General features: G+C 47.8%; 1 protein-coding gene across 3 annotated transcripts in view; it reads left to right on the forward strand.

Annotated features, from left to right (window-relative positions):
* Positions 1–11,654: 11,654 nt before the first annotated feature.
* The window catches only part of USP25 (ubiquitin specific peptidase 25), a 71,812-nt gene continuing 69,590 nt past the window's right edge, over positions 11,655–13,876 (forward strand). For 2 of the 3 annotated variants that reach the window (XM_026051640.1, XM_026051642.1), the window contains exons 1-2: positions 11,655–11,723; positions 12,694–12,838. The gene's annotated coding sequence lies outside the window, so the exon portion shown is untranslated. Of the gene's footprint in view, positions 11,724–12,693; positions 12,839–13,876 lie in introns of those variants that run through there. The other variant, XM_026051641.1, reaches the window with a different exon arrangement.

Raw genomic sequence — 13,876 nt, forward strand, 5'->3', positions numbered from 1 at the left:
GTGGTGAAGTGTAACTAGCAGGGAGAAGCTAGCACTAAAAATCGCGATGCTGGGTGGTATGTAAACTGTGAGTGATGCTGAAACTGTTCTGGAGGCTCCCAAGCTTTGCTTTTCCAGCTTTTATGGACTGTTCTGAAGGAAGTAAGGAGCGATGTGAGGCTGTGCGGCCCAAGGGAGGCTGAGGAGGTGGCCCTTGCGCTGGGCGCGAGGGCGGCGGGCGCCCCACAGCTGAGCAGGGCCTGGGGCAGGCAGGGCTTTGTGCCCAGGCAAGGCCAGGCCTGCTGCCCTCTCCCGCCCCGGGCTCACAAGGGGTCTGTGCTGCTGCTCTTTGTGGAGGACACTTSCGTTATTGCCGTATTCAGGCAGTATTCCATGAGATTTCACACTATGGAAAGCGCATCCTGGCCTTTCTTAACGGTTCCCTAAAATAATGCTGTGCTGAATGTAAACGCTGTCCCATGCCGTGTTGTGCAGGTGCTCCTCGGCGCGACCCCGCAGGTGGAGCAGGGAATAGCCTGAGAATGGGTCGTGGCAGGACCCCCCACCATCCACAGCCTTGCCCTCCTGCAGCAGGGACAGCTCCGGGATCTCACTGCATTTCTCTGGGAAATGAAACCTTGCAGTGAATTAGCTAAGGGGAAATTGAGATGCAACTGAGCAATGCTGTCAGTGCTACTTTCTGCTGCAAGTTACTACCCTGCTTTTTAAGGCTAGATATAGGGAGTGTAAATCTGTATCTGTGGTGCACCAGGTTGCACCTCCCTGCCTTGATATCGTGCASCCTGCTGGGGTGATAGAAGTGCTGGCTGTGGGGCTTTATCTTTTGGCAGGGGGGTGACTTAACACCCCAACTGTCTAGCAGTGAGCATGGTGCAGAGCTGCAGGTTGAGGTTTTGATGGGAACAAGGTGTTGAGCAACACTGCAAGTCAGTGGTAAAGTGCYTGTCAAGCGCTGTGAAGGAGGAGCTGCATCTCAAGCCAGATGAAAGGACAGGTTGGCACAAAATGTCCTAARACATTCTGATAGCTCCCCAGCTGTCTGTGACAGCTCAGCCTTTGTGAGGTCTTGCCTGTATGACCACGAGCTGCTTTAGTAACGTCACTTCCAAGCAGTTAAAAATCATGAGCAGTGATTTTATTTTTTTTTATTAATCCATTTAGACTCAGAGTCCGGAGGTGTGAAAAGATTCTTTTTACTGTTCTTAGATTTCTTTTTTTTTTTTTTGTGATCTTTAGGGAGTGTCAGCAGCTCTATATGTGTTTCTTGTTGCTGCAACAGTTAGAGTTCAGGAGCATGTTGAAGGCCTGGAGCATGAGGCTTTCTTCTGAACCCTGGTGTTTTCTATGATGAGGCTTTAATAGAAACAGCATGGTTGTGAGCGATGGCATCACTGCATTTAGGCAGGCCTAACATAGTTCTCCTAAGGAAAGATGTGAGGGAGAGGGAGGCCAAAGGACATGCCATGTGGAGTCATTTGAAGGCTGGAGTGCAATTAGGTTAATTTTTGGAAACAACGCTTCATATCAGTTTGTGTGGGTAAGCAATTTTGCAGGCAACATAAATACCCACAGGCAGATGCTAATAGTAGTTTTTATTCCGAGAGGCACAGCTTTGACTCTATGCTGTTGTTTATAGGAGGTCGCCAAATGACTTGAGCTGGTGGATTCTTGCTGACAAAAATTATACCCTGCAGAATGTTTCTTTCAAAATATTTCTGTTAACAACAAATTGGCAGCAGTCAAGTTTATCAAGGTTCAGCTTTAAGCAAATAAAACTGCTTACAMTATGTGCTTATAATGTCCTTGGTTAAGGCATTTTTAACCCTCAGGAGAAAGCAGAAAGTTTTCTCATTTTATAGTAAGCACGCTAGGCAGAATGTGAATATTGCACGACTTTCCAGAGGGGTGGTTCTGTTTTAAAGACTTGATTCATGGCTCTTTTAATTTAATTGACTCTTCAGTCCTACCTCGATACAGGCACCATTTATGGAAATTAATACACGTGACGTAGCAGCACCATATACCTCTGGGCTCCTTCTTGCCAATTGCTACGTTGCAATTTCTCATGCCTTGTACCCTGTAATTCAGAGGGCTCCCTCTAATTTGCCCAGAATGTTCACTTGTCATTAGGCTCTGAGATGGAAAAGTTTAGGATTGTGAATTGTGCAGCTGTGTATAGTGCCAGCTATTACTTTWGCTGAACAGGGAACGCTAGACTTGACTTTCCACATGGTTTCTGTGATGGCTGCTCTTCTCACAGCTCTATGGCTTCAAGAAACGCAATGTGCTGGAGATGAAAATTTCCATTTTTATTCTCAAGCTGAAAATGACTCTCTTCCAATAAAAGAAAGGGCTGAAAATCACTCCTTTTGCTTGAGTTCACTTTGGAGAAGTTGAATTTCTTGCTCTGGGAAGCCRGGAGAAAGAAGAAAGCTGCAGGGAGGCTGCGTGCGGTACTTGCTGATGGTCAGGCCTGTGATGTGGGAGTGCTCAAAGGTGAGGAGCTGCAGAGCCCCACGTGTGGACAAGGGCACGTGGTGGGCGAGGAGCTGCACATGGAAGCTTGTCCGCACGTGGTCTTCCTTGTCCCCAGAGGAGGAGACGCTGCGAACGGACCGGCCTCCTCTCGCGTTCGCAGGTTGATTCATCTGAAAGTCATGTTACTTTGAAGGAGAACACCAGAGTGTTCCCTCCTGGGAGCACAGCTGTACCTCTTGGAAGTGTCACTTTTTAAACTAAAAGTTAAGCTTCTAAAAGCACATAGGTGTAAGTGGCCTGGTTAGAGGACTGAATGTTCCTCTGTAGGTGATCATTTCCCAGAAATCTTACATTGTGACTGGGAAAGTCTTTATTTTCCTTTTTTTTTTTTTTTTTTTTTTTGCAGAATCGTGGGGGAAATATATAAAGGAAAGCTTGTAAACTTTTACATTTTTGTTTTGGAAAAGCAGTAGCTTTGGAACTCTGTAGCGTTTTTCATGCTCTTCCAAGCCCGCTCGAATCTCCTTCCTGCTTCGTTTCGCTTTTCTGCAAATTCTGCTTTTGTCTCCTGTGCAGTTTCCCACCCCTTTGCTCCTTTCGGCTCTGTAAATGCCCGGCCTTTGCTTAGGGCCTTCCCAGCACCCGTTCCTGGCTTGCATTGGGACACTGCTGTGATGCAGTACTCACCTGCGGCCTTGCTTGCYGCGAGCACCGGAGCTGCACTTCGGGTGTCCGGCTCTGCTGTGTGTTGAGGCCGGGGAAGGTTTTGCTGCAGCCCCGTGTCCTAGCAAAGGTGCCCAGGGCTGGGGCCTTTCCGCATCCCCGTTTTCCCGGTCCTCGAGTCACCCTGGGAAGCTCCAGCAAAGCCACTGGTGACCAAGGACAGCCGCAGGTCCCTGCGTGGGGCCCTGCCCTGATACCAGCGGGACAGGAGGGAGGCCGAGTTCCAGCACGGAGCAGCCACCAGCCAGGGCCATCCCACGGCCCCTGCTTTGGGACCGTGCTCTCAGGGGGCAACAGGGAGCTGTGGGAGCTCACGTAGTGCATGCTTCAATAGGTGATAATCYAAAACTCAATGGAAAAAAGTCTTAAGTTTTTCCTTTTTTTTTTTTATTTTTCTCTTCTCTTTGAATAAAAAATGGTCTAGAACATTTCAGGTGTCCTCTGTGAAGGGTACTGTTCAACAGACCTTTTTTTTTTTTCCGTTTAATTGGGAAGTACTGAAGTTAAATGTTGATCCTCAGCAGGAATCTCAATGCATCTTTTTGAGCATCTCCATCGTGTTTGAGGTTCTTTTTAGTTCTCACCCCCTGCATCTGTTAAGATGATTCCCCCAGCCCATATCAGGCTGCCTGCTGACCTTGCCAGGCTGGTGGTCCCTGCGCTGCCACCACAGCCCGTCTGCAGGGACACAGCRTGTGCCAGGGGCACCTGGTGTTTCACTTGGAAAAGACTTTCTCGCCCAAGAAACTGGAGCTGTTGGCAGAAAACTGCAGCCTTGCAGGCAGCCTCTTAAATCCTGACCCCATTTTTAGGTAACTTAATGTTGTCTGTAGTCTTGTTCTACTGCAGAATGACTTTTTCTTTTCTATCTTTTTAATTTTTCTTTTTTTTACATGCCTCCCCTCCCCACTTACAGCTTTCTGTCTCTACACAGGGTTTTCTCCTTAAATGATTGCTAGGGGGCAAAATAAGCTATTAAATGATAGTGCTGGTGCAGGCCGGCGCTGGCACCACATCCTGCAGGACGTCAGGTTGGTCATTGCTTTTAATCAGTCTAAATGGAAGAGCCTTTAGTGGCTTCAAGGGAAGAGGCTTCCCAGGGCTGTGGCTGTTTTTCCCCTTTCCCTTAGTCATGTTGGGCAGCTCAGTGACATCACTCTGCACTTTTCCCTACTACTCACCACAGGCTCTGCCTCATAAATGCCTTAAGAAGTGCCAGTTAAGTTCTTAGTTTGGATTTTCATGCAGTACCCTTGTAAATCTGCTCTGAAAGGTTTCGTTTGTGAAATGCGTCCTGCAGTCGCTTCCCTAAGGCGACAGCAGAGTGGTCTGAGGTGAGAGGCATCTTTAGGCTGCTAGTGCTCGCAGAGCAAGCGATCCTTCGGGCTGCGGAGCGCTGGAGGCGAGCGCGGCGCCCCAGGACAGGCCCAGATAGGCCTGGCCCTCCCCAGCGGTGCGCGGAGCCTGGACCTTTTTGGTGCATCGGGGCACTGCGTCGCTGCGGTGCCCTGCTGCTGGTGCGGCTGTGTGTGGCTGTGTGTTCGTGCCTCGGCGCGAGGTCTCCGGAGCCTCCTCTCAGCGGGGGAAGGACTGCAGGGATTCCAGCCAAGGCAGAGGAACCGCTCCGTCTCTCAGTTCTAGGCGGGGAGCTGCAGGGGTACAGCCCCGAGGTCCAGCACTTTATTGATTTACACTTTACACCTTATGATTTGCAAGTACTGCAGGGACCCGAATGCTGCTGAGCAGCTTCCAGAGCGGGGCTGGCTGCATCCGTGATCATTGCTGCTATCATCCTCAGCAGCCGAGCGAGGGGGACRGGAGATGCTCTTTTATTGGGAACCTGTCGTTGCAGCGCAGAGTGGGATGTGAAGTCCTGAGGGTTGTTTGAAGAGGAGGGAAAAAGCAGAGTGTCGAAAGGGCTGCACACSCAAAGGGCTTGGAGGGCCTGCCGCGTGGAGTCGAGAGGCAGGGCTTCGCCTCTCCAGGAGCAGACAAGTGGCAAAATGGGTAACACAAAGACTRAAAGTACCTGAGAGTGAGCCAGAGTCGCCTTTTCTTGACATGGGGGGTTAAACTGGAGTTGGCATGCAGAAAGCAAGCAAACCAACAAAAAACATCAAATCAGGAGGCTGGAAGTGTGGCTGTCTTTACAGTGTGTTCTAGCTCGTTAGAGAAGGTTTCATGGACTGTTTAAAAGACACTGAAAAGGATGATTGTGATAGCTGAGGCAGGGACAAGGTGCCATCCAGGGCTACAGTTTTTCTCCTATGTGGAGAAAGGCTTTATCCCCATGATACTGCGGGACAGACACTGTGAAACTTGCCATTTGGGCATGATTGTAAATGTAAATGGGTGGGCAGGTGGAGGGTAAAAAAAACCCACAACCTTTTATGCTAGAAAGTGCTCACCAGTGATGGAATTGGAGGAAAGAACAAGTCTTAAGGGAGTTTTCTTAATATTTAGGTTTCTTGATGTGTAAATCTGCCGCAGAGGGGCAGGAATGCGAGCAGAGCCCTGGTCACAGCGTTGCAGACCTGTCCACAGAGGGCTCCCTAGGGAAATCCTCCTGCATTTTACRCATAGTCCACAGAGAACATGTGGAACAGTGAGGAAAACCACCGCGCCAGCACCTCAGCTTTCAACCGAGCGCGAGAGATTTTCGCTGTTTGCTGTCACCGGGAGCAGAGTGCACAAGCATCGAAGCCAACTTTCCCATGACTGTTCCGCTGGATACCGCGTGAGATTTCACTGGTGCTGCTTAAGCCGTGCCAAAGGCCTCGTTAGCTTGGCGTTAATTATTTTAGAATCGTTGCCACTGCGGTGGCCACAGCAGCCGGGGGAGCAGCGAGGCAGCTTGAGGCGGCTCTGGGGGACGCGCTCCGTGTTGGGCAGGGCAGGACGTGGGAAATGGCGCTGCTGGTTTAAAACAGCAGCGGCCCAACGCTGCCCCGGGGGACGCTCCTCACGCCTCTTGTTCCCAGTGTGGTACAAYGCGTTAAAATGTGCTGTGCTCTCGCGACGGTGAGGCTGTCACAGAGGCTGGGTTAGCAATAGTTGTCAATAAGAATTAGAAACGTAGAGCTGAGCAGTTCTTCTTGTTCTGCGTGTTTCTTCCTTCAAACGATAACCTTTATAAATCAGTTCATAAATGATTTTAAGGTGGAACCTCAATTCAGTCTTTTGTTGTTCATTCCTATTTTTCCCCATTTAAGAAGTCTGGTTGTGGACTTGGGGTGGAAATTACAAAGTTTTGAACCAGTGTACGTTTCTATTGTGGTAGATCACGGTGTTTATTATCTTATTCTTGCAAGTTACTTTAAAAGGCTTCATTCCCTTCCTTGTGTTTACTTTGCCTTTATAACGAGTACAGCTATTACCTCGTTTTTCCTTTCCTCCTTTCCTCCTTTCCTCCTTTCCTCCTTTCCTCCTTTCCTCCTTTCCTCCTTTCCTCCTTTCCTCCTTTCCTCCTTTCCTCCTTTCCTCCTTTCCTCCTTTCCTCCTTTCCTCCTTTCCTCCTTTCCTCCTTTCCTCCTTTCCTCCTTTCCTCCTTTCCTCCTTTCCTCCTTTCCTCCTTTCCTCCTTTCCTCCTTTCCTCCTTTCCTCCTTTCCTCCTTTCCTCCTTTCCTCCTTTCCTCCTTTCCTCCTTTCCTCCTTTCCTCCTTTCCTCCTTTCCTCCTTTTCTTTTGACCTCCACCCTCCTAGAGGCGACAGTTCCCTTGATCAGGTGAACTGAGCCTGTTTCGTGGAGATGCGGGTCAAAGATGGAGAGCAAACAGAGCGGGTGCCCCCCGCTGCTGTGGCAGCAGGGGACGCGGTGCACGGGGGACGCTCGTTGGGGGGCATGCGCTCGAGGGGTGCTCGCTGTTCCCGTCGGAGCCGCGTGCCGCCCCGCAGGCTGCAGGAGGCTCCCCGGGGACCTGTCACTCTCCGCAGCGCGGCGCCCGTTCCTCGGCATGGCCAGGCTGGCCTGGGAGGATCCCCAGGGAGGAGCCGCGTCCTTTGCCGTTCTCTCCACGGAGCCGTGTTAGGAAAGGTGGCTTCAAGGCTCCCTCGGGAAGGACTCTGTGTGTGTGTGTGTGYGCGCCCTTGTMAAGGCCTTTTCCCCYTCCAGCGCGCTCAATGCGCTGCGGCTGCCCCAGGGCTCCTGCTGGTGTCCTTAGGGGTGCTCGGCCCCAGCTTGCTCCCGGGCCCGGCTGAGGTGAGTGTCAGTGCCGCTGCGCTGGGCAGCGCCGGCAGCCCCAGCGGGGCAGCGGCAGCGCGGGAATGGGCTCCTCTGTGCGCGTCCTTGGCTCTGCACAGGTGACGGCCGCGTGCCAGGGCCGAGGTGCGTTCCCCATTGGGGTGGGTGTAAAACTGACACCCTGTGTTTCCCTCCTCCCCACGGGGTCAGGCAAGGGGGATCTCTGTTAAGAGCTAGCGAAAGCACAGCCCTTTAGTACATGGGAGCCTGGGAGACTTGTTTCTGCAGTGCTTCAGGAAGGGAATGCAAGAGGGAACCCCTTAAAGCCAGTGCAGGGATTCAAAATTTGGTCTTTGCCCTGGCACAAGCTCGTTCACGTGATGGAGAGTATGGCTGTGCTGTAGGAAACCACAGTGGTCTGCAGGTATGTGGGCTTTTTAACCCWTCCCAGGGGATGCAATTAATGTGGGAGAAACATGACATTAATGGTAGTAATTGAGGATCTTTGGTATGGTCGTCCTTTCTGAATTTCCATTTGAAGTTATTTGTTGGAGCAGAAGCTACAGACTCTTACAAGGCAGAGGATCATGTTCYTTTGATATCTCAGTATATTCATATTTATATGATGAAACTACCTTATTARCTACTTGTCTGTGGACAGTACCAAGGGTCATTTTCTGTTACAATTCTTCTCTGTTCTAAAATATATTAAATACTTGGTGCAAAGTCCATGCCGTTTCCCTCTAACAATTGAGTCCCGTGAGCTGATGGTGCCTATGAAAGCTGAGCAAGTGGCCTTAGGTGAAGGATCTGCCTTGGGATGCTGTTCTCAGCATTCCTCTGGCTTCCTTGGCCCTTGTGTTTTTGGTGCCCGGTACAAACACTCGTCCTGTAGTTGGTTTTCATGATGTGCTGTCCCACGGATGAAATGCATGGGGAGCCAGCAGGCTCCCTTTGAGCTTGGGCCATCCCGTTCAGCACTGAACACGCGGTTTTCTCTCTGTGCCATCATCTGCTCACGTTGCAAACGTGTGTGGATGTTGGCRTGAGAAAGGCAAGTCTCACATTTATTCCTCCAGAGATTACAGAGAGGAGAAAAGAAGCAGATCAAAAGGTGGCTCTTTTCTTTTTCCTGCACTTTAGCTGTGACCCGGCGGGTCTGTGAGATGCCCCTTGCGCRGCAGGGCCGCGGGTGAGATCTGCCTGCCGCTCCCGGCGCGCTCCCGGCGGCAGGGCTGGCCACACGGGCCCCGCGTGCTCGCTGCCCGCGCGCGCCGCGCCGCTGGTGCCAGTCATCTTAATTGGGCATTTCCTGGCGGCGAGCGAGCGCGGCTGGGAAAGGAAACAATGGGAAGTACAGGCAGCATTCCTGATAGACAAGTTTGGCGCCTGTCCAGGAAAATGGGAGCGTTTCCTGTTAGTTAATAACTTGTGAAAGCCTGAGGTCCGTGCCGTGGGGAGCCGGGGGAAGGGGCTGTGCTGGGAACAGCTCGTGCACCAAATCCCGGGAGAAGTGCCCGCTGGAATGTGCGATGGGCCCGGGGGGCACGTGCAGCTGGAGCTCGGAGCAGCTCCAGCACGAAGGGAGCAGCCTCCTCGCCCTTTCCCATGGCCGGGGGTCAGGCTACCCCATAGCTCGTGCACCAGCGGAGCCTGATGACACACACGGAGCCTCGGAGCCCTTTTCCACCGGACTGCGATGCTGCCCAGGCCGCCGGGGCGTTTGGGGGTCTGTGTGGTGGGGGTTTAATGTGGGGTGTCACCATGTGCTGCCTGGCCGCTACCCATGAACTGCAGCCTCCGCGTGGAGGGCAGAGGGGAAACTGGGGGGGATCGAGTGGCCAGTGCAAAGGGGAGAGCCGAAGGAAGATCCGGAAAGACCTGAAGGGCATTTCCCTTGGCTCTAGTGGTTGCTGTTTCCACCGTAACAGTGTTTCCGACCTGCGTTTGAAGATCAAGGTTGGTTATTAAATAGAATTAAGGTGYGGTGAGTTATGGTGCAGAAATTGCAGGCCTCCTAATGCAATGTTGGAGAAACCGTGGAGTGAGGGAGAAGCTGGCAGAGTGCTGGAGGAGCAATGAGAGAAAGCCTCATTTGTGCCGAAAGGGGCACCGCGCTCCGCAGCGCTCCCTGCTCCCGGCTTCACTAACACACGTGGATGTAGATTCCTTGGATCCTTGTAAACACCTGCGTGTGCTTCCTTCTTCCTTCCCTAGCTTTGCTTCGGGTGCTTCCTTCTTCCTTGCCCAGCTTTGCTTTAGTGTAGCTTGAGCTCCAAGTTGGGCTTGTTTTTGGTAAGGCCTCCAGTGAATTGGGGTGATTGTGTTTAGGATATCGACATTAATGCTCGTGAATGCWTAAGGGCACGGGCGCTACGGAACAGGCCTAAGGGTTTAACAGGTCCGCTAGGAATCGATCTCCAAGTTTCAGTCATGGGTAATAATAAAGGATCTTTTTCTCTAAAATCAGCTCAAATGGCACGCTGGCATGTTCTGAAGGGACTGATCCCAAGACAGTTGGGCTTCACTGACTGCTTGACTGTGGCAGCCTCGTATCGATCCACTGAATTACAGTTATATCGGAACCAAGCAGCGTCAACTCTGTGAATATGGGTATCGTTGTGTGCCCTAAACTTCTTGAATGTGGCTGGAAAGAAGGAAAGGCCAAAAGAAAATATAATTTCACCCACCAATTATGGAAAGTGTCTTTTAGTAACTGCCTACMCTGTCATTTTTAATGAAAAGAAAGAGAATTCCCTGTATCATTGTAGCTCCATGGGGGGAAATGTATCTACAATTTAGCTAAAGGGGGAAATATTGGTTAAGATGCCTGTACAAGGCAAATGCCTTGAAAAGAAAAGCACCACAGTGCAGTGTTAAGGAGCTTTTTAAACTGCCCTGGGCAGTTTCAGAATATTTTCCAATGACCACTTAGTAGTGACTGTAAGCTGGTATTTAACCAGTGCTGAGCTGGAAGCAATTCAAATGGTACCTTTTTTAAAAAATATATTTTTAAAATTATTATTATTTTTTTTCTTCTCCTTGCAATTAACGATATGTGTTGTTGTTATTAAATGAGTGTGCAGTTTGAAATGACCCCAGTGAAAATTCATACTAGCTTGTCAGTATGAGGACTGCCATGTTTATAAGCTAAAAATGTCCAGGTCCAAAGCAGCTGCCTTTAAGGTATTCAGGGATAACTGTCCATATTCCTTGTAATTTCTGTCATGAGTAACTGGGATTTTCTGCGTTGTTCAGTTGAGTGTCAGCTTCAGCACTCGGGCAGTTCTGTGGGCAAAGCTGAGCTAGGAGCGAGTGAGGGTGTTTGCAGACCCGATTCCAAATAGTTCATGTTTAATGAAAGTACTTTAGAAGGAGCTGTGCGACGGTTGTAGCTTGTCGCTTGTAAGGTTTGGAGGGTAACGTGAGAGCATTTGATTGCGATTGATAGGAAATATGCTTTTCTGTCTAGCAAACAAGAACCCTGTGCTCTATAAAGGATCTTTTATGGAAGAGATCATTGCTTGGAGTTCAGGATGTGGTGGGCAAACAATAAGAAGAGGGAAAAAAACCTTGTAAATGCCACTATTTTTTTTTTTATCTCTTTCCGTCCTCCAAAGGAGGAATGGAATTTGTTAGCTTGGAACAGGCAGTGCCCTGTGTTTTCATGGCTTTAATGGTAAAGTTTAGGAATTATTGCAAATGAACTCTAGCTTTTTGCTTTTGCAAAATGAAAYGTGTTATCTGAGGATGAGTAGAAGGAGGCATCTGTGGGCTGAGAGCAATGGGGAGGAACGAGTCGTTCCTCAAAATTCTTGTGAAGTATTAAAGCTTCGTACAGCTTTTTATTCTTTTCTAACTAAATCTTACCTAAGAAGTTAGCTGTGGAAACTGAGCCCTGTGAATTGATTAAGCTGCTCTAGGAACAGAGTTAGTACTCATTCCCGGTGTCTCACTATAGTCAGGAGAAGCTGTTTTGCATAGGTATTTTTATAGTGTTTCTTCTAAAACATACTTCAAAAAGTTTGGTTAAAAGTGACTTTCTGGTTCTGAGATTTGACTGGCTGGGAATTGTGAATGTTAGGGATTCTGTACTGTTAAAATTGAGAATTAAAAGTGCCRTAGTCACAGAAACTAAAAGCTGAGCAATGAAAGCTCTACCCCCATAAAGATTAATATCTGTAGAGAAGCAAGCTGTCATGAAGAACAGGGGCTTTACTGTAACTCGAATCTTATTTTGATAATCTGTGTGTTTGTTTTATAGCACCAGCAAACCTTTCTGAATCAGCTGAGGGAGATCACTGGCATCAATGACATCCAGGTACTACAACAAGCACTGAAGGTAAGATGGAAGTTGGTAAAKGTGTGACTTGTAGTATACATTGGTGTTGGTGGTAGCTGCTCTAGGGAAAGCTCTAGGACCCACGTCTTCCTGGTGCCCTTCTGTTCTGTCCTCTCCCCAGCCTGAATGCTTTTTAGGTGCCTTTTGGTGAAAAAAGCTGTTAATGGTAGTGTGTTTGCTTCAGAAGCAAACACAGTCTGTTCTGATATTGATAGAAAAATTAATGTTCAGACATTTGAACGATAGAAATGGTGTGGGTTATATTGAAAGTAAGCTTTGTGTAAATCATCATGAGGTGCCTTGATGCTAACAGAATTGCTTGACTCCTGGTGGTAACAAKTTACTTCCTTGTCAGCGTTTAGCTGAGCTTTCCAGCACGGGCAGGTCCCGTTCAACAGGTAAAATAAAGAACTCCTCCCGGACTTGTCACCCTTGCTGATTTGGGGACACTTCATTGTTTCTGCATCTGTCATCGGCTCTTTTACAGCACAAAACAAGCTGCAAGTAAAAAAGGGTAAATGACAAATTAGCATTTGAATAGTTTCCATCCTATGTACGATTGCAGCTCCTGACTCACCTTGTCAGATCTGCCTCTCTAAAGCTGCTCGCTCTCTAGCCTTAGAAATGAAGTGGCAGGTTTTCAGAACAGCTCAGTTGCTGCTGAAATCTTGTAGATAGTGTTCATGATGTTAGCTGAGGAGTTGACCTATGCCAAGATATTTTGATATTTTTCTATGATAGGAGGAGCTCTAACAAAGTTAGTTTTCAAAACATGTCTTATCTGTGCTTTAGTTTAAAATTATTGAAGTGTGCAAAGTCTGGGTCAAATTTGGAAAGCTCCTGACAATTTCACATGAAAATACAGTGTCATTGATCATATGAGAGGATGCCTATAATTTGGTCATTTGCTATTAGCAAAACAGGAAAGAAATGGGGCCTCTTTATTTCTTGTTTTTGTCGGTGCTTAAAGGACAGCAATGGCAATTTGGAGCTGGCCGTGGCTTTCCTCACCGCGAAGAACGCCAAGGTTCCCCAGCAAGAGGAGGCCACCTACTATCAAACGGCACTGCCCGGGAGCGACAGATACATCAGTGTGGGCAGCCAGGCAGACTCGAGTAGGTATTTTTCTATTCATAAATCTAGTAGTAAGACAAGGAAACTAAAACCTTGCTTGTAAGATTGCCATTCATCTTGACTGATAGTTCTTACTTGACAGTTTTTAGACTATTACTCGTTCTTTCTCTCTTTCTTTCAGCATTTTGTTAATTTTTGCTCTCCTTAGGCAGACCTTAAACATGTATTTATTCTAATGAAGGGAATGTGAATGCCCAGGTTTTTAATACTTTTTTTTTTTTTTCTTTTATAGGATTTATTTTGGGGGTGTGGAATAAGTTAAGTAAAGGTGAAAGCTGGGCAACCTACCAACCTAAAAAGACAATTAGAAAAGAGCAAGTGCTACTACACATGAGAGTGTTTTTAATAAACTCAAACAGACTAATAGTAGCTTGTCCCTAATAGGAATGGTGTTCCCAAAGGAGTAGATGAGAAGTTAGACTTTTATTTTGTAGTTAAAAAGTCAATATTTTAGAAGTGCAAGTAATATTTGAAAAGTTTCACTTTTAGGACTGGTACTGGGGATTCCACAACCTTATCGCTCTGTTTCCAAGCTCAACACCTATGCCTAAGTCCATTATTCTTTTTATGAGAACATGGGAGAAGAAATATTTATTTGTGGAATATACTTAACATGTAGGACCACAAAAAACACAACTGTTCTTTGCAGTTTCCAAACGATCATTTCACTAAAAAGTACARTTGTTTTTAATATTTCTTGGCACAAACAAAGAAGTGAAAGGAAGCTATGTGGCTGGATTGTTTTCTGTAGCATCTGAGTTTCTTGATACTGTATTTACATTCCAGTATTCTACACACAGTTTTACAATATTTTTAATTAAATATTTATAAACTTTTTGACCATAAGTGGTGTTCATGTGTGTAGCTTTACTGAAAAGTGTAAATGTATTTCACTTGATGCAAAGTGCTATTTTTCATTTGTTTCAGTAACATAGAGGTGATTATGATGGCAACATTATAAGGGAGTTTACTTAGAACTCACTTTCCATTTTACCTTTTTTTTTTTTTTTTTTTTTTTT

Source organism: Nothoprocta perdicaria, unplaced genomic scaffold (assembly GCF_003342845.1).
Source record: "Nothoprocta perdicaria isolate Ctin4 unplaced genomic scaffold, notPer1 scaffold_78, whole genome shotgun sequence".
In the NCBI taxonomy this organism is placed as follows: domain Eukaryota; kingdom Metazoa; phylum Chordata; class Aves; order Tinamiformes; family Tinamidae; genus Nothoprocta; species Nothoprocta perdicaria.